We start from the raw sequence: 24100 nt of genomic DNA on the forward strand, positions 1-24100 counted from the left end.
GGGGAAGAGATTGGATTTCATTGCTGAGCTGGTGACACATGGATCTCTTTGATAGTTAACCCTGCAAGCCCAACTGGAGCTGCCGGGCTGAGATGACAAATTCGCGGGTGGGTGAGGGTCACCCCACCTGGACGAGTTTCTCCCGAAGAGAAACTCAAATCAAGTTGGGCTTAATCCAAGCCAGTAACTCCACCATCTCATTCCCCTCCACATTCCTGTTGCAGAACAATGTCAGATTCCCGAGTCGCTGGAACTGCCTAGATTCTTCCGAAGAGCCCTGACTCCACCCCCCACCCCACTTCTCTCCCTGTCTGTCATCCCACCCTAATCCACCCTCTTTTCAAGTACCAAACAGGCAAAAAAAATTACTGGACATACAGTTATGGGATGAAAAGCTGCCCATTCATTAAATGACTGAGTTACTCCATGTGTACCCTTAAAACTTCATGACTGGGCTGAAGTCCAATTTATGTGAATGCCACAAGGAGCAAAGCATGGGAAAACCCGTGCCAAGCTTCGGACAGCATGCCTCTGGCATCCACAGGGAGTGCCTCCATTCCAGAGGAATTGTGTGGGAACAGGGATTCTGAAAAGTGAGCTCAGATACCAAGAGGACAGGTGGCTCTGCAACGGATCAAATGACTTCTTTGTTCCAGCCCAGGACCTTTGTAAAAAATGTTTTGCGTTCCTTTTTCCTTTGGCTAAATCCTTTCCATTTAGGCTTCTTGCTTCTTTCCCTCATCCCATCGGGCGGGACTGCTCAACAGAAAAAGAAGGGGGGTCAAACCGTGAGTTTGCAGAACTTGAAACTGATCAAGGGCCCCAGTCTCCAGCAAGAGGAAGAGCAATTCACTGGAAACACACAAGTGCTTGCGAGTGTAAGCCTACTTTTCTGTACTCACTGCCACTTGCTTAGTGAGCAGGCAAGGAGGCAAGAAGACAGAGAGTCTTATCGAAACCTGATCGTACAGAGGGGGCTCTGCTTCACTGCCCTAGACTACAGGAAAGGGAAAGTTCTAACCCGGTAGCTCCAGCCCCAAAACAGAAAGTTTGCGCCTTATGCTACTCATTTACCCCAAAGCACACAGGGTGGTGAGTGCCCAACCCACTTAGAAGAAAAAAGTGCAGAGTTTTCCTAGTGGTAACATGGATGCTAACTTTTCCCACCCACATTTACTTAGAGCTGGCAAAGTCAATCACTCCTCTTGGAGTTTTCTGCCCTTGCCAGCCTACTAGCATGTTTTTCCAGTTTCTCTGCCCCTTATATGAGTACGGATCTTGATACTGAAATATTGACATAAGATTCTTCTATAACTTTGGTTGTTATAAATCACACCCTTTTCTTGGCTTTGTACACACTCACTTTTTGCTTTTCTTACAGGCAGAGCTATAAACCTCGACTTAGGCTGATAAGAAATTTTATCATCATGCCCCGCAGCCACGGAAGAAGCTGCTGGTTTGGAATTCTTTTCAAAGACTCATGGAAGTAATCCCCGAGCCCTTTCTCGGCTCACTACTCTCAGGGCTGTCCTCTCCTGTCCAGAAGCAATAACAGTTTCAAAACTGCTAGAACAGAAAAACACAATTTTCCTGGAAGGACTGTCTGCTCATTTCGGGCTGGTGCCACCTTCGCAGCCATAAACACAGTAAGTGCTCAGGATGGGGAGCCCAAACGAGATAAGAGGCCCCCTTCAATTCTTTTTCAGGATATTCCGTTGTCTTTATTCTCACCCAAAGCTCAGGAAAGAGGCTCAGAGCTTCAGATAGATCCCGAACAATACCTTCCAGCCACCGCAAACTGGAAGTGATTTACATGTTCTACGAACCGCGTTTAAGCCTTTTACAATGACTGCCTGACATCGCCAATCCCCATTAGAGGCAGAAGTGGGGGGAACCTCAGGAGATCTGCTTCACGGGTTACTTTAGGAAAAGGCAGCCCCGTTCTTCCGCCAAATGGAACCATTCGGCCAGGCATCTGCTCATCCGGCCAGCCCTCCGGAGTCACATCCCAGGGGTCCCACGCTGCGCCCTCCCTCTCCACCCGCCCCTGCAGCCCCCGGAGCTCACCTGCCTCATGTTTAGAGTTCCATCACCCATCCAGCAGGGAGCGAGCCGCCTGGAAGCCACGCCGCGGTCTTCCGAGGGGAAACACCAAAGCCAGCAGAAGCCCGCAAGACAAAAGCAACTCAGCGAGTTCGCCAGGCAGCTGAGAACACGTTTTCTTCCCCTTTTTCCTTTGATCTGTTGCTACACGCACTCTGCCCAAGACAACGTCAAGTTTCTCAAGCTTCGCTTCCCAGCCTATGAAAAGTCGGGCGCAGGGAAGCGGGGACCGCCTGGCTCTTATTTCAAATTGGGTCTCAGAGACGTCGTAGGTGGCTGGCGGGGGCCCCGGAGGAGCCTCGCCAATCAGGAGAAGGGGGTGGGCCCTGGGAGCCGGAGGGGCTGCCTCCGCGAGGATTAGCGAGCTTTCAGGATTTCAATGACTGGAAGCAGCTGGAAACAGCCTCCCCAGCTCCCGGAGTAAAAGATGCGTTCTATTCTTATCTCACAGCTCCGGCTCGCCTCAAAGCTTAACTAGCTTAAGGCCTGGCCTTTTAAGAGCTCCCTAAAAGCACGCAAGCATTTGAGAGGGACAAAACGACTGCAAGCAGAAAAGTATCACACGCAGGACCCAGGCGGATTTCGAAAAGGGTATCTCGCACCGAACACTGGGAAGGGAAGCTAATTGTTACTCAGAACACCTGAACCGAAACCAGCACTCGGGGTGGGGGGGAGGATGTCATCCACCTCGCTTCCATATAGATGAACTGTGCATCTGTCTAAGAGACAGATCTTAATGGTAAAGGGCACACAAGTCTGCTGAAACATGGCAAATGAATGAGAATCTTTACCCAATAAGGGCCCAAAGCACAATTTTAAATAAAACTGTTATTAGAAAAATAGGCACTGAGGTTTGGTTAAGAAGAAAAAAAAATTAAAGACGTGTGTCTACCTTTCACTCAAGTTCACCTTACCTACAAGGTTGATCTGGTGAACTTATTCAGAGACAAGCTGGACAGGATCTCAGTAAGAGATCTTCTTACACACTTAAACCCTGAAGTTTTAAGTTTGTGATTTAAACTTAAATTCTTTGAAAAAGAATTTCCAAAGTTTGCTTTCTGTATTTTCTATACACAGGAACGCTTTTCAATTCTTAATCAATATGGTCTCAAGGTCACTCTGTCTTTTGGATGGAAAAGAAAAATAACCAGCACAAGCTGAGCAAAGCTTTTTCCCAAAGAAGTGGCAAAAATTTTGTGAGAATAATTCAATAAAGAAAAAAAAATTGGTATCAGAGGGGAGAAAAAAAAAAAAAAAAAACCCTTAGCAAATCAATGAATGAGCAGCTTCCAGCCTATCATCTGAATGGATTCAGTAGATGTCAGCTCTGCCTGGTTCCAAGAAAACTTGGCAGCCCCATATCTGGACATGGAGGTCCATAACCCCATTCCAGCCCCCCACCTTAGCAAGGTAAGGAACCACCCAGTGACACAACCAGACTTCAGTCCTCTTCATGTATTTACTACAGAGCCTAAACCAGGGTTTCTGAGCCTCAACCCTATTGACATTTGGGGTCAGATCATTCTCCGTTGGGGGGTGCTGTGCTGTGCACTGGGGGATGTCGAGCAGTGTCTCTGGCCTCAGGCCACCAGATACAGGAACCCTTCCACAGTCATGACAATCAGTAATGTCTCCAGACAACACCAAGGGAGAAATCATGCCCAGTGGAGAATCACTGATGGACTGGCTTTGAAATACTCGTTTCCAAAAACAAAACAAAACAAAAATACTGGTTCTCCAACTTAACTGTCCAGGAAACTTCTGGGGACATTGTGAAAAATGCCAGTCCCTGGGCCTGTGACTCCAAGGGAATTTGATCAATAGGTTTGAGGAGGAGCCTGGGAATCTGCATATTATCCTGGTGCAGAGGGCTCTGATTCACTTCAAAAAAATACTGTACCTGTTCCCACCCTAGGTATACCCTGAGCCCCAGGACACAGGAAATTACCCAGGGCTGCTGCCTCTAAATATCACCAGAGTGAAGTCCCAAGGCATATCTATTTATCACCTTCAACAGAAGCTTCTCACGACTGCATTTGCCTTCTGCTGTCATCACCTCCGAGGAAAATATGAGTTGGGATTTCCTCTCACAGGCTCTGTGCCCTGTCAAAGTTTCATCCATCTTTCCTCTCCTTTGGCCCATTCCTACTGCATCCTACAAGGTCAGAATGTCAACACTATTTTGTGGCTTCCCCAGTTGTCCCAAAACAAAGTAATCCCTTCTCTTCACTCTGTAGTTTATAGACACTCAGTGGTATGCTGGTAAATGTTTAACAAGCAGCTCTTTAAAAAACAAAAAAAACAAAAGAAGCCAAGATTTGTCGTCATTGTTGTTGTTTATTCACTCAGTCGTGTCTGGCTCTTTGCGACCCCATGGACTGTAGCCGACCAGGCTCCTCTGTCCATGGGATACTCCAGGCAAGAATAGTGGAGTGGGTTGCCATTTCCTTCTCTAGGGATCTTCCCGACCCAGGGATCGAACCCACGTCTCCTGCCTTGCAGGCATATTCTTTACCGTCTGAGCCACCAAGGAACAGGCTTACACCCAGATATTTTTTTTCTTTAAAATCCTAAAGTAAGTCATGGTGCACATATGTCATGATCTAAACTTTAGCTTTGAAAGGGGAAAATCCCATGGATGGAGGAGCCTGGAAGGCTGCAGTCCATGGGGTTGCTGAGGGTCAGACACAACTGAGCAACTTCACCTTCAGTTTTCACTTTCATGCATTGGAGAAGGAAATGGCAGCCCACTCCAGTGTTCTTGCCTGGAGAATCCCAGGAGCAGGGGAGCCTGGTGGGCTGCCATCTATAGGGTCGCACAGAGTCGGACACGACTGAAGTGACTTAGCAGCAGCAGTAGCAGCCTATATTTTCACAAATTAGAGTTTATAATTATGCTGCATTTTTACTCTATGGGACAGCACCACTTTTCACCTTGTCTGAATCCTTTGCCAAATTTTGTAGTGTAAATATTCCCTCCTTTTCTGCAGTAAGGACCCTAAACACAGAGGTTAGAGGAGGTACACTGAGCCAGGAGACGGTAAGCACCAGCTTGAGCAAACCATGCTACATCTCTGCTGTTTTACTTCCATGTGGCACTGTAATCACATCTTCTTCAGTCTGTCTCTTCTAGGAGACTAGAAAACTCTCAGGAGCAAGAGTGATGTCCTATTCATCTTTGTAACCCCAGGTACTTTCACTGTACCCATGCACCAACAGCACAGGAGGAAGTCAACAAACAAAACGTGTGTGGAAAGGGAATGAAACGCTTTCCTGAGCTATGGACATCAACGGGACTGCAGCCACTGCCACATTACTAAAGGGAAAAGAATCTCTTGACAAATTAAACTATTACAGTTACCTTTTATTTTTACCATAATTCAAAATCTGTCCTGCACTTATGAAAACAATAAGCATAATACCATTTTAATTTATTTTTTGGTCATACCATGTGGCTTGCGGTACCTTGCTCCCTCTCCAGGGATTGAACTTGCGGCCATGGCAGTGAAAGCACTGAGTCCTAACCACTGGACCACCAGGGAAGTCCCCATAATACCATCTTTATTCTAATACTCCCACGTCCAACCAAAGTCAGAGTGCAAGAGAAGAGATGAGCCTCCTAAAACAGAATCTTAGCTTCATGGACATATTTGTGAGACAGTCTATTTTCTACATTTTTATATGAAGCCATCACACAGTTCTGCATCTACATAAAAAACATCAGCTCTAGATGACAAGGTCTCTGGGAGGAATGTGTTCGATAATCTCTGGGAGGTATATGAAAAGGCAGTTTCAACAGAGACTCAGACACAGAGAACCGACTTAGGGACACAGCGGCGGAGGGTGGGGTGAGAAATTGCAAGAGTAGCACTGAAGTATATACATGAACATATGTGAAACAGACAGCTGATGGGAAGTTGCTGTATAACACAGGGAGCTCAACCCAGTGCTCTGTGATAACCTAGTGGGGTCGGATGGGATGGGAGGGGGGAAGGAGGTTCAAGAGGGATGGGACATATGTATACCTATGGCTGATTCTGAAGGACATCAGCCCTGGGATTTCTTTGGGAGGAATGATGTTAAAGCTGAAACTCCAGTACTTTGGCCACCTCATGTGAAGAGTTGACTCATTGGAAAAGACTCTGATGCTGGGAGGAATTTGGGGGCAGGAGGAGAAGGGGACGACGGAGGATGAGATGGCTGGATGGCATCACTGACTCAATGGACGTGAGTCTCAGTGAACTCCGGGAGTTGGTGATGGACTGGGAGGCCTGGCATGATGCGATTCATGGGGTCGCAAAGAGTCGGACACGACTGAGTGACTGATCTGATCTGATCTGATGGCTGATTCATGGTGATGCATGGCAGAAACCAAGACAACACTGTAAAGCAATTAAAAACCAAAAAAAAGGGCACTTCCGCCAGTAAGAGATACCATGATGGGTTGCTAGTTCTCTCTTCCATCTTCTCATTATGCAGAAGGACAGGAATGCCTACAGGGGTGTTTTTAACAAACACTCCTAGTAAGTATCTACTATGAGCCAAGCATGTTGCCAGGCACTTTACAAATATGCACCATTTCATCTGCACCAAAATATAAGAACAGACAGGATCGTTGAAGCAAAGTTAAAAAACCAAAGGTCTGATCAGGACCAATTGCTACAGGAATTAAACTTAAGTGTTTGAAGTGAGAATTACTTTGCTTTTTTAAAAAAGTTTTTTTTTTTTTAATTTCTTTTTTATGTTTTGCCCACATGGCACAGCATGAGAGATCTTAGTTCCCCGACCAGGGATCAAGCCTGTACCCCAGGCATTAGAAGCGCAGAGCTTAACCACTGGACCACCAGGGAAGTCCCTACCCTGCTTTGTGTTATAAAATATGCTATCTCCAGAAATCATCCCTAAAACTCTTAAGAAAAGGGAACAATGTAAATAAATGAAGTCTACTTTTTCATTTACCAATAAACAGACTTCTTCAACATTTCAAATCCAATAAACGGCACTTTAGGGGTCATCCATTAAGTGAGCATAAGATCCACTTATTGGAAACAGCATAAGCAAGTAAATTGAAGCAAAGAAAGAAACACGCTTCACTAAAGGTTCAGATGTTCTGTTCTTGATCTGTGATTAACAGCATTTGCAAACATCAGCTGAAGGGATGAGGTAGTCTTAGCAGATCTTTCTTAAGACAGCAGCTGAGGTGGTAATCCTGTGTAGTTTAGTGCAGGTTTGGTCATATAAACAGACCTCTACAGCAAACACAACATGAATTCCTGGGCCAGTGATCCTGGACAGGCCCTACTAGACATGGATGGACATTGGGGTGACACCCGAGAGGACAATTAGCGGTAATGGTGCCACCTATTTCAGTGTTCTGTTAGGTCAAAGGATATGGGAATATGTGTATGTAAAAAATGGTCGACTATTAGTAACTTCCTCTAGTTTATTGAAATATGTATCAGGACACATCAGAAGTCAATGAAAACCTAGCTGAAGGTGTCTAATTCAGTCACCTGGGAAATGCCTGATGCAAGGGCACAGTCCTGAGGGCCTATGGAAAGATTTTATTCTCCCTCAGAAGTTCCAGAAATCCAGTTGTATACTTATGGCAGCCATGAAAGGTTGAGGTGATTAGCGAAGGTGATTTACATGGACAGTGACACGAGTCCCTACTTAGAAAAAGAAATTAAAAATAAGAAACGAAAACCCCACCTATAGGTCTTCTAGGATGTCATAAAAAAGAAACAAGTTGCTACTCACTGGGTACAAGCATTCATTAAGTTAGTTTCTGTCACTTGATTAACCAGAGCAACATGACATACCACAGGCATGGGTTCAGTTCAGTTCAGTTCAGTTGCTCAGTCGTGTCCAACTCTTTGCGACCCCATGAATCGCAGCACACCAGGCCTCCCTGTCCATCACCAACTCCCGGAGTTCCCTCAGACTCAAGTTCATCGAGTCGGTGATGCCATCCAGCCATTTCATCGTCTGTTGTCCCCTTCTCCTCCTGCCCCCAATCCCTCCCAGCATCAGAGTCTTTTCCAATGAGTCAACTCTTTGCATCAGGTGGCCAAAGTACTGGAGTTTCAGCTTTAGCATCATTCCTTCCAAAGAACACCCAGGACTGATCTCCTTTAAAATGGACCGGTTGGATCTCCTTGCAGTCCAAGGGACTCTCAAGAGTCTTATCCAACACCACAGTTCAAAAGCATCAATTCTTCGGCACTCAGCTTTCTTCACAGTCCAACTCTCACATCCATACATGACCATGGGAAAAACCATAGCCTTGACTAGATGGACCTTTGTTGGCAAAGTAATGTCTCTGCTTTGGAATATGCTATCTAGGTTGGTCATAACTTTCCTTCCAAGGAGTAAGCGTCTTTTAATTTCATGACTGCAATCACCATCTGCAGTGATTTTGGAGCCCAAAAATATAAAGTCTGACACTGTTTCCACTGTTTCCCCATCTGTTTCTCATGAAGTGATGGGACCGGATGCCATGATCTTAGCTTTCTGAATGTGGAGCTTTAAGCCAACTTTTTCACTCTGCTCTTTCACTTTCATCAAGAGGCTTTTTAGTTCCTCTTCAATTTCTGCCATAAGGGTGGTGTCATCTGCATATCTGAGGTTATTGATATTTCTCCCGGCAATCTTGATTCCAGCTTGTGCTTCTTCCAGCCCAGCGTTTCTCATGATGTACTCTGCATATAAGTTAAATAAACAGGGTGACAATATACAGCCTTGACGTACTCCTTTTCCTATTTGGAACCAGTCTGTTGTTCTATGTCCAGTTCTAACCGTTGCTTCCTGACCTGCATATAGGTTTCTCAAGAGGCAGATCAGGTGGTCTGGTATTCCCATCTCTTTCAGAATTTTCCACTGTTTATTGTGATCCACACAGTCAAAGGCTTTGGCATAGTCAATAAAGCAGAAATAGATGTTTTTCTGGAACTTTCTTGCTTTTTCCATGATCCAGCAGATGTTGGCAATTTGATCTCTGGTTCCTCTGCCTTTTCTAAAACCAGCTGGAACATCTGGAAGTTCACAGTTCACGTATTGCTGAAGCCTGGCTTGGAGAATTTTGAGCATTACTTTACTAGCGTGTGAGATGAGTGCAATTGTGCAGTTGTTTGAGCATTCTTTGGCATTGTCTTTCTTTGGGATTGGAATGAAAATGGACCTTTTCCAGTCCTGTGGCCACTGCTGAGTTTTCCAAATTTGCTGGCATATTGAGTGCAACACTTTCACAGCATCATCTTTCAGGATTTGAAATATCTCCATTGGAATTCCATCACTTCCACTAGCTTTGTTCATAGTGATGCTTTCTAAGGCCCACTTGACTTCACATTCCAGGATGTCTGGCTCTAGGTGAGTGATCACACCATCATGATTATCTTGGTCATGAAGATCTTTTTTGTACAGTTCTTCTCTGTATTCTTGTCACCTCTTCTGAATATCTTCTGCTTCTGTTAGGTCCATACCATTTCTGTGCTTTATTGTGCCCATCTTTGCATGAAATGTTCCCTTGGTATCTCTAATTTTCTTGAAGAGATCTCTAGTCTTTCCCATTCTGTTGTTTTCCTCTATTTCTTTGCACTGATTGCTGAAGAAGGCTTTCTTACAGGAAAGCATGGGTTACAAATACAATTTGGAATCCATTCTTGGAGTTGACCTCCCTGGTGGATCAAACGGTAAATAATCTGCTTGCAATGCAGGAGACTCGGGTTCGATTCCTGGATTGGGAAGATCCCCTGGAGAAGGAAATGGCAACCCACTCCAGTATTCGTGCCTGGAGAATCCCATGGGCATAGGAGCCTGGTGGGCTACAGTTATGGGGTTGCAAAGAGTTGGACATGACTGAGTGACAAAGCATGTGGCCACAGAACTGGCTGATAGGTGTCAGGTAAACCAAATGACATCTTTGATCCCAGGGTTTTTCAGGACAGTTGGGCAAATTATGGACTGAATATTCATGTCCCTCTACAAATTCATATGTTGAAATCCTAACCTTAGAGAAGCCCTCATGCATGGGATTTGTGCCCTTATTAAAAAGATTCCAGAGAGCTCTCTTGCCCCTTCCACCATGTGAGGACACAGAAGACAGTGGCCATCTGGAGCAGGAAGTAGGCTTCTTTGACACCAGAATCTGTCAGAACGTTGAACTTGGAACCCCTTGCCTCTAGAACTGTGAGAAATATATTTCTGTTGTTTATAAACCACCAACTCTATGGTACTTTCTTACAGCAGTTCAAATGGACTAAGACAAATCAAAACATATATGGGAAAGTTTTTTGCAACTATTGCTTACAGCATGAATTTGGATGACAGACTGAAAAGAAAGGGAGAAATCTGTGGATACAGAACAGAATAAGACACCATGAGGAAATTTTTAGGAGAATGTATCCTAAAGGGCAGACTTTCAGATAGTCACCAGTCAAGCTTTTGAATAAATTGAGCTTTTGATATTTCATCACTTGAAAATTAACGAGTTAAAGCAATCCATGTTATCTTAAAATTTTAAGTATAACTTACCATTTAATAATTCTATGCTGTTAGAGGTGAACTATTTTGACACTGTTTAGTTTTTGGTGATTAAATAAGACTGATCCATCATTATCTTCCTCTTAGTGATCTGATAAAGATTTATGTATGAATGTAGCAATGGTTTTTGTGTAATCCTCCCACTGTCAAAAATTCTCTACACTCCCAACTCAACCTTCTGCCTCATGTCAACATCATAATATCTTCTCAAGAGTAATTCTTCAATTTCTCAATCATCTACTTTTTTTTAAACTATAATCTTACATTTAAATTTGTAAGAGAAAAATTATCATAATAGAGTATTTTTGACTTGTCTTATTAACCCCTTTTCTAGTTACTGAGGTCATTGAGGTCTTAATCAGTCTGAGTTCTCCAGTGAATCAGAACCAATGGGATATTTAACATATGTATTAAAATGTATTACAAGTACTAGGCTTACATGATTGTGAGTACTGGTAAGTCTGATATTCATAGGACATGTGGACAGGAGCTCAATTTACAGTTTTCAGGCAAAATTTCTTCTTCCTCGGAGAAACCTCAGTTTTGCTCTTACGGCCTTCAACTGATTGGATGAAGCCCAGCAACACTATCAAAGATAATCTCCTTTACTTAAAATCAACCAATTATACATGTTACCTAAGTCTACAAAATACCTTCATAGCAACACCTAGATTCGTTTCACTGAATAACTGTACTATAGCCTAGCCAAGGGACTGTTGTATATCCCTTCTAACAACTAGTACAGAGGATAGGATCAATTAGTCAATAAAAAATGTTCTTGGAATTGTTGCTAATAATAGTAATAATAATAATAATTTTAAAGTCCAGGTTTGATGCATGAGACAGGGTGCTCAGGGCCGGAGAAGTGGGGTGACCCTGAGGGATGGGATGGGGAGGGAGGTGGGAGTGGGGTCCAAGATGGGGAACACATGTACACCCATGGCTGATTCATGTCAATGTTTGGCAAAAACCACTACAATATCCTAAAATAATTAGCCTCCAATTAAAATAAATTAATTAATTTTAAAAATAAATAAAACCACTAATATAGAAGGCCCTCTTCTTTCTAAATAATTAAATTTTGCTAATACATTTTTTATACAAGTATCAACTGCAACAGTAGAAAGTAAGAGCTATAAAATTCTGCAATAAAATGATTTGCAACTGATGATTGTATACCAAGTTATACTATTCATCAAATGTCAGGATAGAATGCAATTATTTTCATAGAAAGACTCAACATTTTTGCATCCCATGTATTCTTTCATTGGAATCTACTCCAAGATACATTTTCACACAAGGAGGGAAATAGCCAAGAAAAATAAGACAATGGGACTCAGAAGACAGAAACCAACACAAAGACAATAAAGTCTAGGAGGATAGATGCAGCAGTCTTAGAAAAGCCCAGCGCTAAACTGTACCAGGAGGGGACTTCCCTGGTGGCTGGTGGCCCCGTGGCTAAGACTCAGCATTCCCAATGCAGGGGCCCAGGTTCAATTTCTAGTAAAGGAATTAGATCTTACATGTTGCAACTAAGAGTTCACTTGCCACAAGTAAAGATCCTGCATGCCGCAACAAAGATGAAGATCCTGTTGTATATCCCTTCTAACAACTAGTACAGAGGATACGATCAATTAGTCAATGAAAATGTTCTCGGAATTGTGCTGCAACTAAGACTGGAGTGTGTGTGTGTGTGGGGGGGGGGCGGGGTGTGGTCAGTTTAAAAGTTGTGTCCGAATCTTTATGACCCCATGGACCGTAGCCCTCCAAGCTTCCGTTTATGGGATTCTCCAGGCAAGAATACTGGAGTGGGTAGCCATTTCCCCCTCCAGGGAATGTTCCCAACCCAGGGATCAAACCTGGAAGGCAGATTCTTTACCACTGAACCATCTGGGAAGACCTGGTAGAGCCAAAGAAAACATTTAAAAATAGATAAGTAAATAAACTGTACTAGGAGGATGGAAGACTCTTGGAGGTAGGTTACCAGGGAAGAAAATGACACTGATAGATCACATTGAAGATCAACAGGTATCTATAAATCTAAGCTAAAGGTGAGGCCATTATTAACTCTAGGATAAACGAAAGAATGCTCAAAAAAGGAAGCACAGCATTACATGTGGCAGGGACTACTGGTAATCAATCCAATATTCATCTTCTTGTTTCTTTCCAACAGAACTTCAGTGTATTTGGGGCCAGAAATGTGTTCAGCTGAAGAACATTTCCCAGCCTCCCTTGCAGGTGTGAGTGGTCATGTGAAACTTTTAGGGCCTATGGAATTTTAATAGAAGCAGCTGTGTAAGACGTCTGGGAAAATTCCTTAAAGGAAACACACACTGTATGCCCTTTGCCCTTCCAAGATTTCCTCACCAGGAGTAGGACTGCAATGCTTGACATAGGGGGACCATTCTGTAAACATGAGGATGCAATAGATGGGAAACGTGGAAAACAGGAAAGATAGAAGGATCTTGGATTGCTGATTGCATCTTGGGAGTCTCCTAATGAGCCCTGAACTTCATATTCTGTGAGAAAAATAAACTGCGAATTTGTTTGAGCCAATGTTTTGGAATTTGTGTTACTAGATGAACACAAATCCCTACCTGAAATGATTATATTAGGAGGGACTGGGGTGGGGATGTATAAGAGAGGTAATTCACTTTTGATGTATGTAGGATGTTAATGTCTAAAATTCATAAACCAAGAAATAGTAAAAGCACATAATGGAAAATGTGAAAGTACATACCAAGGAAATTTACAAATTGAAAGTGATTACTCCTAGAAAAGAGTGGGATGGGGTAGGAATGGCTGTTTTTCACTTAGAGTCTTTAATATATTTATACTTTGAATATGTCTTACTTTAATAAAAATTAAAACTAATTAAAAATAAACAAAAAGATACTCTGGTTATTAACTCAATTTCTTGTCCTCAAATTCACTTCCTGTAAACTAACAATATTTTATGATTATCTAGCCCATAGTTGGGGAGAAGGCAATGGAAATCCACTCCAGTACTCTTGCCTGGAAAATCCCATGGACGGAGGAGCCTGGTAGGCTGCGGTCCATGGGGTCACTAAGAGTCAGGCATGACTGAGCGTCTTCACTTTCACTTTTCACTTTGATGCATTGGAGAAGGAAACGGCAACCCACTCCAGTGTTCTTGCCTGGAGAATCCCAGGGATGGTGGAGCCTGGTGGGCTGCCGTCTATGGGGTCGCACAGAGTCGGACACTACTGAAGTGACTTAGCAGCAGCAGCAGCCCGTAGTTGACCAGAGTCAGAGTAAAGCTTTAGAGAAGTTACGCACCCTCTGGCCAATTCTGAACCCCAGGTGCAATGTCATCATATGATGCGCATAAGATCTGATTGCCATTTCCTCTTTCTCCCACCACAGATTTAATGTGCTCAGAGTTTATGACTGATTTGCCACGTGTAGCAAGAATCATATATATTAGCCCTAATCCAAACTGTTTTCAACTAACATTCTTCTTGAGCTCCAGGAATGAAGATTCTATAACTCAGATGCCTAAATAATTCATTAGACTAATTAAAACCCCCATTTTCTTCTTATTCCTAATTGGCATCACTCAATTTAAATCCTTTTTGGGTTTTTTTGTGGGCTTAAGTATGGCTAGGAATATCTGCCTACTGTTCTTCCTATTATTACCATTTTATTCCTTATTCTTTTATCTGCTATTTTTCTTATACATGAAAATGATTTCTTACTTGTCTCATATATGAAAAGGATTAGTCTCTCAAACCTTTAACATCTTAATGCCAGAGGCTGATTCTTAAATTAACCTTAGAGATTTAAAAAAAAAATTAAGTTTGTGAATCAGATCTCAGTTTGCATATGTTAGAAGCAGGCAAATCAGGCTGGTTCATCGATAATCACATGGAGAGAAGGCGAATAGAAATTTTAATCAAAAGAAGCTTTGAGCAGGATTTGCGCTCCTTGCTTGTACAAAGACAATGCATTATCCTTTAGATTGGCACTTCTCAGATGCACAGAAAGATGGCTAAAATTGCTGTATTGTTTTCTGACTGATGAAAGCCCTCTCCCACTTCACATATAATATCAACACTGGCTTCAAGATGATGGTAAAGATGAAAACTACTTAAAAATCATGGTTTACATATCTCTTTCCTTTGCTAGACACAGATCAGGGTATCTTTTTACTCTATTTTAATAGCCAAGGAAATAATATTTGCCCTTATTTCTTTATAACTAGACAGCTTATCACGAGGTTTTCCTCTGCTGGAAACCACTTATGAAAACTCACACGTACTGAGATAGCCTTTCCTGTACTCATCCTCTGATGCAGGATAAACATATTGAGCTGTAGCAAGAAAAAAAAAATTGAGTATCAGTGCCTTAGCTTTCTCCATATTTATTAAAGAGCTCTAAATGTTCAAGAAACTGCATTCAAATGGGGCTTCATTATATTTCTCCTTTATTAATTTACAAAAAGAAGGACCTATAGTGCCTATTTTGTAAACAGTGTTGTTATTTGAAATCATTTTAATGGGAGTGACTTAAATAACATAATATAATGAACAAGATAGCTATACTCCTGTTTGTAGTATTATCTATGTTGTATCAAAAAGACTTACTGATATTTCTCCCGAACTGTCTCTATGAGGGGAAAAGATCATTTTGTTATGGGCATCTTTTAGAAACCAACCTACTGGTGACACTTCTCTTCAACCTGGCAAATTAATCTAACCTAATTAAAGGAATTTAAAATTCACAACTCAGATAATCACGATGGTGTGATCACTCACCTAGAGCCAGACATCCTGGAATGTGAAGTCAAGTGGGCCTTAGAAAGCATCACTAAGAACAAAGCTAGTGGAGGTGATGGAATTCCAGTTGAGCTCTTTCAAATCCTGAAAGATGATGCTGTGAAAGTGCTGCACTCAATATGCCAGCAAATTTGGAAAATTCAGCAGTGGCCACAGGACTGGAAAAGGTCCGTTTTCCTTCCAATCCCAAAGAAAGGCAATGCCAAAGAATGCTCAAACTACCGCACAATTGCACTCATCTCACACGCTAGTAAAGTAATGCTCAGAATTCTCCAAGCCAGGCTTCAGCAATATGTGAACCGTGAACTTCCAGATGTTCCAGCTGGTTTTAGAAAAGGCAGAGGAACCAGAGATCAAATTGCCAACATCTGCTGGATCATGGAAAAAGCAAGAAAGTTCCAGAAAAACATCTATTTCTGCTTTATTGACTATGCCAAAGCCTTTGACTGTGTGGATCACAATAAACTGTGGAACATTCTTCAAGAGATGGGAATATCAGACCACCTGACCTGCCTCTTGAGAAACCTATATGCAGGTCAGGAAGCAACGGTTAGAACTGGACATGGAACAACAGACTGGTTCCAAATAGAAAAAGGAGTACGTCAAGGCTGTATATTGTCACCCTGTTTATTTAACTTATATGCAGAGTACATCATGAGAAACGCTGGGCTGGAGGAAGCACAAGCTGGAATCAAGATTGCTGGGAGAAATATCAATAACCTCAGATATGCAGATGACTGTGGTGTTGGAGAAGACTCTTGAGAGTCCCTTGGACTGCAAGGAGTTCCAACCAGTCCATTCTGAAGGAGATCAGCCCTGGGATTTCTTTGGAAGGAATGTTGCTAAAGCTGAAACTCCAGTACTTTGGCCACCTCATGCGAAGAGTTGACTCATTGGAAAAGACTCTGATGCTGGGAGGGATTGGGGGCAAGAGGAGAAGAGGACGACAGAGGATGAGATGGCTGGATGGCATCACTGACTCGATGGATGTGAGTCTGAGTAAACTCCGGGAGTTGGTGATGGACAGCGAGGCCTGGCGTGCTGCGATTCATGGGGTCGCAAAGAGTCGGACACGACTGAGCGACTGATATGATCTGATGCAGATGACACCACCCTTATGGCAGAAAGTGAAGAGGAACTGAAGAGCCTCTTGATGAAAGTGAAAGTGGAGAGTGAAAAAGTTGGCTTAAAGCTCAACATTCAGAAAATGAAGATCATGGCATCCGGTCCCATCACTTCATGGGAAATAGATGGGGAAACAGTGGAAACAGTGTCAAACTTTATTTTTTTGGGCTCCAAAATCACTGCAGATGGTGACTGCAGCCATGAAATTAAAAGATGCTTACTCTTTGGAAGGAAAGTTATGACCAATCTAGATAGCATATTGAAAAGCAGAGACATTACTTTGCCAACAAAGGTCCGTCTAGTCAAGGCTATGGTTTTTCCCATGGTCATGTATGGATGTGAGAGTTGGAGTGTGAAGGCTGAGTGCTGAAGAATTGATGCTTTTGAATTGTGGTGTTGGAGAAGATGCTTGACAGTCCCTTGGACTGCAAGGAGATCCAACCAGTCCATTCTGAAGGAGATCGGCCCTGGGATTTCTTTGGAAGGAATGATGCTAAAGCTAAAACTCCAGTACTTTGGCCACCTCATGTGAAGAGTTGACTCATTGGAAAAGACTCTGATGCTGGGAGGGATTGGGGGCAAGAGGAGAAGGGGACGACAGAGGATGAGATGGCTGGATGGCATCACTAACTCGATGGATGTGAATCTGGGTGAACTCCGGGAATTGTTGATGGACAGGGAGGCCTGGCCTGCTGTGATTCATGGGGTTGCAAAGAGTCGAACACAACTGAGTGACTGAACTGAACTGAACTGAAAACCAGCTGATAGACCACACACTAAGAGGTCTTACAGCCTTCCCAGGTGGCACTAGTGGCCAATTCAGAAGACATAAGAGACACAGGTTTGATCCCTGGGTCAGGAAGATCCCCTGAAGGAGGGCATGGCATCCACTCCAGCATTCTTGCCTGGAGAATCCCATGGACAGAGGAGCCTCGCAGGCTACAGTCTATGGGGTCGAAAAGAGTTGGACACGACTGAAGTGATTTAACACTCAAGAGGTCTTTAAATCTTAAATTAAAAAGTGGATACAAGCTATGTCATGAGCATTTATGCTGAGGGAAAGGGGAGGAAATGAAAGGATCCCTCATCTGTCATGGACCAGTGATGCATCAGACCCTCTTGAAGATGAAGTCAGTTTACAGTTGTATATGGGAATTTGGAACACACCTCTCTGATGCCAAAACCTGTGCTCTTCCTGGCACAATGCTGCCACCCTGGTCCAGATCCACCTGTCATACTGCCTTCAAGATAAGCTAGGAGTTTACCATCACATTTGAAAACAAACGGAGGAAGCACTTCCATGATTTGTATTTACCGTCAATGGTTCTCTAAATTTAGACAGTATTCATCTGAACATTTGAAGTTAGGGGAAAACCCATATATATGTCTACTGGTGGGAGATCTCTCATGGAAAAAGATGTTGCTGTTGTGCTATGAAGGGCACGATGTAGGTAGATTTAATGGCTATTTCTTTAGAACTGTGAATGAGGTTTCCCTTCTCTATTCAGAATTCCCCAATGGCTTTCTCAATGGAATGCATTCCTGTGATTCATTTCCATAGTTAGGAATGCAGTCCACGAAGCATTTTTTTTCTTATTCAAAGTCAATCTGTACTTTAACCATGTTAAAGTTAACAATCAATGCTTTAACCATTGATTTCATTAGCAACATATAGTATCTGTAGCACTCTATGAATTGATTTTTATTACTCTCAGGGCATCCAGAATTCTCAAGTGTAAAGACAAGGACCTCCTATAAGAAAAAGAGGCTGAGGTTGGCACACATCAACCTTATGCTAACAAACATGCACTGGTACACCTTTCTTATGCTCAAACGGCCAAACAACCACTCAATAAGTATTTATTGAGTGCCTACTGTGTGTCGGACATTGTTCCAAGTGGTGGACGGGCAGGCAGAAAGGTGCAGACAGGCTGAAAGCTGCCCTCATGAGCATATCTTCTAGTGGAGGGAGACAGAGATCAATCAACAAATAAATGTAAAGTGGCTCTGATGGTGAAGGGGAAAGGCGGATAGGGAGTGCTGGTTGGGTGGTGTAGGAAAGTTGATATGTTACAGGGTGATATTTGAGAAGAGTTCTAAGGAAGTGAAAGGAAGAAATACTTTCAGCTATGACTATGGATGGGGCAGAGTTGTCCAGGCAGAGGGAACATTGAGTGCAGAAGCTCTGAGGCCAGGGCAAAGCCAAGCCAAGGAGCCTGTGGTGGCTGGAGTGGGTAAGGGGGAAAGCAGTAGTGTTCCGGGAAACATGGAGTGAAATTGTCCAGCCTGCTCAGGCTCCATAGTAACCATTTGTGTGAGTTATTTTACAGCAGGAGATCCTGGTAAGGAACATAGTACTAATAAGCCATCACCAACTGGAAGAGTTCAGGAAAGGTCAAAAGGAGACGCCATGTGTCCTACCACCTCCTAGAAGCCTCTTTGCTCGCATCCATCTTGGCTGAGCAATGTGCGCACCACCAGGAAGGAACCTGAGTCAGAATGATTGTCCAGAGACAGTCAGAAACTGACCCTATCACCATAAAACCCAAGACTTTGGGCCATGTGGCAGAGCAGTCCTCATGGTTTCCCTTATCCTGCTGCTCTCCACCTGGGTGCCCCTTCCCAGTAATGTCTCTTTCTTTGTCAGCACATGTGTCTCCTCAGATAATCTGTTTCTGAGTGTTAGACAAGAGCCCACTCTTGGAGTCTGGAAGGGGTCCCCCTTACCACTACAGTAGGAACTAGGGCTTTAGGAATGTGTCTGAGTGAGTATGTGTAAGTGTGTTGGGAGAGCAGTGTTTGTGGGTCATTTTGGGTCTAGTAGATCAGAGTCGGACACAACCAAGTGACTTCACTTTCAGTTTTCACTTTCATGTATTGGCAGAGGAAATGGCAACCCACTCCAGTGTTCTTGCCTGGAGAATCCCAGGGACGGGGGAGCCTGGTGGCCTGCCGTCTATGGGGTTGCACAGAGTCAGACATGACTGAAGCGACGCAGCAGCAGATCATAGGAAGAGCTGTGGGTCTCCTTTGGAGAAAGATGGGGAGGCTTGGATGGTTTGGAGCCAAGAAGTGATGACAGCCTGCTGACTTTGTAGCATTCAATGTGACTGATGAGAGGATGGTAGCCTGTCGGCAGAAGCAAAGTCCTTGAGGATGCTCTTGTGGTCAACGAGGTAAGAGATGGTGGTGAACTTGATGGGTATGGCAGTGGAGGGGGGAAGACCTGGCTAGACTCTTGATAGTGATTGTGAAGGTCGAGCCAATGTGATTTGCAGAGTGAATGTGTCAGATAGAGGAGACTAGGATGACTTCCAACTTCTTTGCTGATACAACTAGAAAAATGAAGTCACCATTGACTGAGATGACAGAAGGCTGTCACGGGGAGCTGTGGGGAGAAGGGGCCACCCCTCTGCCTCAGTCTCCTATGGGAGGAGGAAGTCTGGAGGCAGTGTAATATCCATTGTCCACAAAGAAAGAAGGTCCAGGGATATGTGAACAAAGCCAAAAAGCTTATGCTACACATGGAAAAAACCACTGCCTATAAATACTTGGCTTATTAATCCCATTCAACACAGTATAGCACACTGGCTAGGAGCACTGATGCTGGAAACAGCCTCAGTCCAAATATCAACTCTGACACTTAATAACTGAATATGGCCCATCTGCTTATTCTCCCTCAAAGTTCTTGTGTTTGAATGAAGTGATTTGTTTACAGTTAATGTTATTTAACTTTTACTAAGTACTCACAAGGGCTTCCCTGGTGGCTCAGCTGGTAAAGAATCCACCCGCAATGCAGGAGCCCTGGGTTCGACCCCTGAGATGGGAAGATCCCTTGGAGAAGGGAAAGGCTACCCACTCCAGTATTCTTGCCTAGAGAATTCCATGGACTGTATAGTCCATGGGGTCGCAAAGAGTTGGACACGACTGAGTAACTTTCACTTTCACCTTCACTCAGTGTGACAATCTGAGTGTTATTTTCAGGTGTACAGGAAAGAGAATCAGTTACATACACACACACAAGGGCTTCCCTGGTGGCTCAGACGGTAAAGAGTCTGCCTACAATGCGGGAGACCCAGGTTCAATCCCTGGGTCGGGAAGATCCCCTGGAGAAGGAAATGGCAACCCACTCCAGTGTTCTTGCCTCGAAAATCCCATGGACAGAGGAGCCTGGTAGGCTACAGTCCATGGGGTCGCAAAGAGTCGGACACGACTGAGCGACTTCACTTCAAGTACTCAGTGGACTTCCCTGGTGGCTCAGATGGTAATGCCAAGTACTTGTAAGCCTGCTGAATTCTCCTTTGCCCCTAGGAGTATAGGCACTTATGTTACTATCCCCACTTTCTGAGAGAAAACTGAGGCACAGAGAAGAGAAGTGTCTTGCCAAGGTCACAAAGCTAAGAAGGCAGAGATCCTTGTTGATGCACTTAGGCTGACTAGCCCCTGAGAACATGCTCTTAATCAGAGAACTATGAGAATGCAGCATGTAATAAACACCAACAAATCATGTCTTGTATTATGACGACATGACTATTGAAACAATGAAAACACTGAATGGTCACTTGTGTAACTCCTCTTGTAAACATCATATGACTTGGTTTCTACCGTGCCTCACTTTCTCCATCCCTAATTTGGGTACACAGCCTGTGTTCTTCCTTCCGTGGAATGTGCAGGTATGCTGAAGCCTTTGCTGAGAAAATCAGAACAAAGGATGCATCAATTGAAAATTCCCTTTAGAGCACTCTGACACTGTTGGTGGGAATATAAATTAGTGTGGCCACTATGGAAAACAGGTTTCTTTAAAAAAAAAAAAAAAAAGTGAAAATAGAGCTACAGTATGATCCAGCAATCCCATCCCTGGGCATATATCCAGAAAAGATGAAAACTCTAATTTGAAAAGATACCTGTACCCCAGTGTTCATAGTGGCACTATTTACCACAGCTAAGACATGGAAGCAATCTAATCCCCCCAACATAGATGAAGAAGATGTGGTACCTGTATACAATAGAATGTTACTCAGCCATAAAAAATACTGAAACAATGCCATATGGAGCAACATGGATAGACCAAGAAATTATTATTTTTTTTAATAGATAAACTGGTGGTGGTTTAGTTGCTAAGTCATGTCCAACTCTTGAGACCCCATGGACTGTAGCCTTCCAGGCTTCTCTGTCCATGGGATTTCCCAGGCAAGAATACTGGAATGGGTTGCCATTTCTTTCTCCAGACATTATTATATTAAGCCAGACAGAGACAAATAGTATACCATATGACTTACATGTGGAATCTAAAAAATAAAGACAAATGAACCTTTAGACAAAACAGGAGAGTCACAGACATAGAAAACAAACTTATGGTTACCTAAGGGGAAAGAGAAGGGAAGGATAAGTTAGGACTATGGAATTAACAGATACACACTACTACATATAAAATAGATAAGCAACAAGGATTTACTATATAACACAGGGAACAATATTCAGTATCTTGTAATAACCTATAATGGAAAATACTCTGAAAAAAATACATCTGAATTACTTTGCTGTCTACCTAAACTTAACACTGCATTGTAAATCAACCACACTTCAGTTTAATAAAAAGTTGCCTTTCAAAACATCCAAGGCAGAGGAGTCCTTAAAAGTAAAACAAAACAAAACAAACTCATCACAAGTGTGCAAATGTTGATTTCTCACTATCACTGATGACATTCCAGACTGTAACTTACTTGTGCATTCCAGATATGGACTAGGAAACAGTGGCTCAGAAACAGTGACAGGTAGCTCCAAATGACCTTCAGAAGTGCTCAGAGCTTGCCCTCTCTCTGAATCTCGGAGGTCTGGCCTCCGCCCCAAAGTGCTTGCACATGGGCCTGCCCTATGCCTCTGCACCTTATTTCTTCCAATTATAGTTTCTGGAACCAGTTTTAATTTTATTGATGGCATGTCTTCAGATGTGTTTTTAAATTAATCAGTGCAACTAATAAAAGACAATAGGATCCCTGAAGCTGCGGGCAAATACATCCCATTACCAAATATTCTATTTTAATGCTCACATATCTAAAAAAGTGTAAGTGGACTACACCATGCCTGTTTCTTGTGTATCTCAGGCAAGTCAAACTCTCTGAACTTCAGTGTCTTTAATTCAACAATGAAAGCATGAATCACCTTGTCTGCCCATGGAAATCACATTGTGATTCTGTTTTGTGAATAAATTCATCTGTGCCTTATTTTAGATTTCACATATAAGTTATATTGTATTTGTCTTTCTCTTTCTGACTTACTTCACAAGTAAGATAGTCTCTATTTGCATCCATGTTGCTGCAAATGGCATTATTTCATTCCTTTTTATGGCTGAGTAATATTCCACTGTATATATGTACCACTTCTTTTTTATCCATTCATCTGTTGATGAACATTTAGGTTGTTTCCATGTCTTGGCTATTGTGAATAGTGCTGCTATGGACATACAAATACCGTATGATATCTCTTATATGTAGAATTTAAAATATGACACAAAGGAACTTATCTACTGAACAGAAACAGAATTACAGGTATAGAAAACAGACCAGTGTTTTGTCAAGTTGGAGGGGGTTGGGAGAGGGATGGACTGGGAGGTTGGGTTTAGCAGATGTTTTATATATTGGATGGATAAACACCAAGGACCTACTCTATAGCACAAGGAACTATATTCAGTATCCTAGGATAAACCATAATGAAGGCTGAGTGCCAAAGAATTAATGATTTCTAATTGTGGACAGGGAGGCCTGGCATGCTGCAATTCATGGGGTCACAATGAGTCGGACACGACTGAGTGACTGAACTGAATTGTGGTGCTGGAGAAGACCCTTGAGAGTCCCTTGGACAGCAAGGAGATCAAACCAGTCAATCCTAAAGGAAATCAACCCTGAATATTTATTGGGAGAACTGATGCTGAAGCTGAAGCTCCAATACTTTGGCCACCTCCAAAGAGTCAACCCATTGGAAAAGACCCTGATGCTAGGAAAGATTGAGGGCAGGAGGAGAAGGGGACAGTAGAGGATGAGATGGTTGGATGACATTACTGACTCAACAAACGTGAGTTTGAGCAAACTCCAGGAGATGGTGAAGGAAGAGGAAGCCTGGTGTGCTATAGTCCATGGCATCACAAAGAGTCAAACACAACTCAGTGGCTGAACAACAACAACAATGATAAACCGTAATGGAAAATATAAACAAAGAATGCATATATATATATATATATATATGTGTATATATATATATATATATATATAATTGAATCACTTTGCCATACTGCAGTAATTAACACAAAATTGTAAATCAACTATACTTCACTAAAAAAATAAAAGATATTGGTGACTGGGTCTCACTTGCAGAGACTCTGATTTAATTGATCTGGGCTGGGCTTGGGCAGGGAGATGGTTCAAAAGCTCCCTGAGGGAATTAGACTGAGCAGTCGGGAACCAGAGGTCTAGATCAGAGGTTCTCAAATTCAAATAGGCATCAGAATCCCTTTGAGGGATTGTTATTAATAAAGC

The 24100-nt window shown here is 42.9% G+C and overlaps 1 protein-coding gene across 6 annotated transcripts in view; it reads right to left on the reverse strand.

The window, feature by feature from the left end:
- MID1 (midline 1) overlaps positions 1–24100 on the reverse strand; it is a 689657-nt gene that overhangs the window by 193849 nt on the left and 471708 nt on the right. The window contains exon 1 of one of the 6 annotated variants that reach the window (XM_086386886.1): positions 2068–2387. The exons of 4 other annotated variants lie outside the window; for them this stretch is intronic. The gene's annotated coding sequence lies outside the window, so the exon portion shown is untranslated. Of the gene's footprint in view, positions 1–2067; positions 2388–24100 lie in introns of those variants that run through there. One more of the 6 variants, XM_086386883.1, reaches the window with a different exon arrangement.

This window comes from Bos grunniens, chromosome X (genome assembly GCF_055505025.1).
Source record: "Bos grunniens cultivar Pamir isolate PY7600 chromosome X, Bosgru_T2T1.0, whole genome shotgun sequence".
Taxonomy (NCBI): Eukaryota; Metazoa; Chordata; class Mammalia; order Artiodactyla; family Bovidae; genus Bos; species Bos grunniens.